At 38.6% G+C, this 4861-nt stretch overlaps 1 pseudogene; it reads left to right on the forward strand.

Moving 5' to 3' along the window:
• Positions 1–561: 561 nt before the first annotated feature.
• LOC101442938 (glyceraldehyde-3-phosphate dehydrogenase-like) lies at positions 562–1557 on the forward strand (annotated as a pseudogene).
• The last annotated feature ends 3304 nt before the right edge of the window (positions 1558–4861 follow it).

The following is a 4861-nucleotide window of genomic DNA, read 5'->3' on the forward strand; positions in this document are numbered from 1 at the left end:
TTATTTAGATGAAGCAGACTCCATTTGTATTCATCATTATTATTCTAAAAAAACAGAGTTAAGAATAGAATTTCAGGTGTGACTTTAATCACTATAAACATTATGAGTTTGGGAAATATGTCCAAAATTATAGAATATTCTAGAATATTCTAGAAGGTAGAGGGTCACAAATGAAAAAGGTGGGTTGAGTTTTTGGATTTGATTAAAATAAGATATAACCAAATAAATTTGAAGTCAAATACCTTAAATCAAATGAGTATAAGAACTGAGGTAAGCAAAGGACATGGATAAATTTCTTAGATATACAGAATAAGCAGGTTGGAATTCTTTTCAGTCCAAGAGTCAAAAATAAGTGACTCCTTAGTTGAAGAAAGTAGTAGTGATCAAAGTGGTAAGCAGAATCAGGATCACTGATCACATGACAATATAGGAAGAAATTCTTGCTTGGGATAGGAGTTGCAACAATGTATAATTAAAATAAAAATGATAACTATCTGCTCCTTCCTGTTTGACAGAGAGTCGCAGCTTTTTGCGCAGTGCCAGCCGCACCCCTGAGATACAATGGTGAAGGTTGGAATACATGGATTTGACCATATTGTCAGGTTGTCAGGGCTGCTGTGAATTGTGAGAAAGTCCAGGTTGTCGCTGTGAATGACTCCTTCATTGGCCTCAATTACATGGTCTACATATTTCAGTATTTTTCCACGCATGGCAAATTTAAAGGCACTATCAAGGCTGAGAATGGGAACCTTGTCATCTATGTGCATTCCATCTCTTATCTCCCAGGAGCAAGATCCCACCAACACCAAATGGGATGATGCTGGTGCTGAATGTGTCATGGAGTCCACTGGTGTCTTCACAACCCTGGAGAAGGCTGGGGATCACTTGAAGGATGGTGCCAAGAGAATTATCATTACTGCCCTTCTGGCCAATGCCCGCATGTTTGCAATGGGCATGAACCATGAGAAATATGGCAACTCCCTGAAGATCATCAGCAATGCTTCTTGCACCACCAACTTCCTGGCCCCACTGACCAAGATCATCCATGACAACTTTGGCATCTTGGAGGAACTCAGGACCACTATTCACACCATCACTGCCACCCAAAATCTGTGGATGGCCCCTCTGAGAAGATGTAGTGCGAAGGCTGTGGGACTGCCCAGAACATCATCCTTGTGTTCACTGGCGCTACCAAGGTGGTGGGCAAACTCATTCTGAGCTGAATGGAAAGCTTACTGGCATGGTCTTCTGCTTCTCCACCCCCAATGTGTCTGTCATGGATCTGACCTACTGACTGGAAAAAGCAGCAAATATGATGGCATCAAGAGGGTGGTAAAGCAGGCATCAGATGGCCCCCTGAAAGGCGTCCTGAGTTACAATGAGGATCGTGTTTTTTCCTGTGACTTTAACAGTGACAACCCCTCTTCCACTTTTGATGCTGAGGTTGGCATTGTTCTCAACATCCACATTGTAAAGCTCATTTCATGGTATCACAATGCATTTGGCTACAGCAAAATGGTGGCGTACTTCATGGTCCACATGACTTCCAAGGAGTAAGAGCCATCTGGACCACCAGCTCCCTTCAAAATAACAAAACTATAATGCTGAGATTGAGGAAATGAAAATTTATAAGAACATGCTTAAATAATTTATTCATGTATTCACTATAGCAAACATTATATCTTATTTTTTTTTAAGATATTTATTTATTTCACTCCCCTCTCCACCCCCATCCTAGTTGTCTGTTCTCTGTGTCTATTTGCTGCATCTTCTTTGTCCACTTCTGTTGTTGTCAGTGGCATGGGAATCTTGTTTCTTTTTGTTGCGTCATCTTGTTGTGTCAGCTCTCCATATGTGCAGCGCCATTCCTGGGTAGGCTGCACTTTCTTTCGCACTGGGCTGCTCTCCTCACGGGGCGCACTCCTTGTGCGAGGGGCTCCCCTATGCGAGGGACACCACTGCTGGCATGGCACTCCTTGCGCACATCAGCCCTGCACGTGGGTCAGCTCCACACAGGTCAAGGAGGCCCGGGGTTTGAACGGCGGACCTCCCATGTGGTAGACGGACACCCTAACCACTGGGCCAAGTATGCCACCCAAACATTATATCTTAGATGTCCTGTATGTGCTGGAGAGAGGAAAAGACAATTCACATGGAAAGTAAGAAACACATATAATAAATAAACATTCTGGAGAGACTTGACTAATGGTAATAAATAAAAGTTTTGGTGTAGTATGTTGCACTTAACTTGTTTCTTTTGTGTTTTGCTATGTTTTGGCTAACTAAAGTCTCCACAAAAACAGGTCTCTAATTGGGAGGTGAGGTGAGGACTTCTGAGAAAGCTAAATGAAAGAGTGACTGAAGACCTTTATGGAAAGGGGATAGGTTGACATGTTCAAATAGTAGATATCCCAAAGTCACATGCCATTTATATAGTTTCAAGAGATCAAACAGTAGTAAAGAGAAATAGATGATGTACCAGAGATTAATACAGTCAGAAGTAAGAAAAATGGCAGAATAACTCTTAGAGCAGCATGGAGGAAATGGAAAGAACAAGGAAAATGATATTTCTTAATTCATTCTATAAATAAATTATTGGGTACCTACTATATTCCATTCATGCTGCTATAAGCTGGAAATATATTAGTGAACAGAGGGAAAAACATGTCTTATGGGACTTTCATGCAGTTGTGAGATACAAAATAAATAGATTAAATCATTACATACTATAAAAGGTAAGAACAGCTATGGGAAAAAAAAAAACAATTAGAGCATGAAAAAGGGAGAATGAAGGGGTGAAGATTAGGTGGGTATAGTCAGAATAAACCATAGGGGATGACAAAGACATTAGTGAGCAGAGACAACGCACTATTAAACTATTTGGGGAAAGATTGCTTCTCATGACAAGGTGGGTTTGAAGAACGTCAAGGAAGCCAACAGAAATGGGAAGAATGGTAGGGTATGATATATGAAAGGTAAGGGATATATGTGTTTGTTGCAGTAAGGATCAGACCACGTAAACTTGGTAGGCCATTCTTAGGAATCTTGATTCCTGTGGACTCTGAGATGAGAGGCCATTGGCGGAATTTCTGTTTTAAAGTTTCACTCTGGCTGCTTTACTGATATTAGACTGTCAGTAGACAGAGGTGGAAGCATAGAAAAATTGCAGTGGTCTAAGTAAGATGATGGTGACTTGGACCAGGGAAGTAGCAGTGGTTTTATGAATGTAGGTCATGCCAAGTGGTGTACTAGGGAAGGGTCACAGATGTTTTGTTATGTAATCATTACTAAAATCTAGCAGGTCAGTGTTATCTTCTTACATAAGGAAAATGAAACAAAGTCCCTATATTAGTTTCCTAGTATTCCCATAACCAAATACCATAAAACTGGTGACTTGTGACAAAAGAAATTTATGCTTTCACAGTTTTGGAGGCTAGAAGTCCAAAATCGGGGTGTCAGCATGGCTATACTTCCTCCGAAGGCCTTGGGAATAATCTTTTTATACTTTTTCCTACCTTCGGGTAGCTCCCAGCAATCCTTGGTATTCCTTGAATTGTAACTGCATTGCTCCCATCTCTGTCGTCATTTTCATATCACCTTCTCTGTACATCTCTGGGTCCTCTTTTATTTTAAAGACACTGGTCAATGGATTAAGGTTCACTTAAATCCAGGATGATTTAATCTCAAGATCCTTAAATAACTACATCTACAAATATCCTATTTCCAAATAATGTCACATTCTGAGATTATGGGTGAACATGAATTGGGGAGGGCACTATTAATCTGACTACAGAAACATAATAAAGCTTATTCAAATACAACGAGTTACTAATTGGCATACCTTAAATAAACATAATTCTACAGGATTAGAAAGTTCATGTTCAGCCAGGAATATTAAAAGTTGGCTGACTGACCTTAAAGCCTGTAATTTGCACTCAAATTTTGTGTTTGTGGCCAAATCGAAGATGTTACATGAGGGCTTCTTCCTGCTTTTCTGTATCTAAAGATGACAGAACTTAGTTTTTCTTCTAAGTAAGATTCTGAATATATGCTTTGTTTTTGATATTTCAGAAATATGGTAGAGGTTCCAAATAAAGATACTAGGACTATAGCAGTACAGTAAGAAAAAGTTCAGGTACGTGAACATATTTTCTATCTTTAATTTGCACTAGTGGAACACATTGTGTTATGAGTATAATTAGAATATGCTATTATATTTCAAAGAAAACCACACATTTGAGTTGAGTATATGAATAGTGATAGTATTTATGGGGCTACAGACCATCCTCAATTTATATAGAGCTTTATAAAATTTTGACTTAATTTCCAACAACATTAATTGGATGGCTCCAATGTAACCTGACATATAACTATAAATAAAACAAATGTAAATTTTAGCAGCAAAGGATACCACTTTATCATAGCATAGCCTTTATACAAAGGAGAGAAAAAGCACTGTGGAAGGAAAAATAAAGTGTATTCATTTCTATACTATAGACATTTAATACTTGTTGAATTTGGAATCACCACAGATAAGGCTATGAGTCATTTACCTCCATATGGATCTATATGAATTTAAAAGGGCAGTCTGTGTAATTTGACAGTGGGAGGCTTTCTCAATACTCAAAATCTGCAAAGAATTGCAACTACACATCTTCCTAAGTGAAAGGTGCCAATTAATTTATGTCTTTTTATATAAGACCATTAGAAAAGTAAAAAAAAAAACGAGTACATAATTATTCATTACATATTTATACTTGTTCTTTCATGCTGAGTACTTCTGATATGAACAAATGGTAGGTGTTTTCGTTTCCTGGGCTGCTCAAGTAAATACCATGAAAAAGCCTGGGTTAAACACTGG

Source organism: Dasypus novemcinctus, chromosome 1, assembly GCF_030445035.2.
Source record: "Dasypus novemcinctus isolate mDasNov1 chromosome 1, mDasNov1.1.hap2, whole genome shotgun sequence".
NCBI classification, from domain to species: domain Eukaryota; kingdom Metazoa; phylum Chordata; class Mammalia; order Cingulata; family Dasypodidae; genus Dasypus; species Dasypus novemcinctus.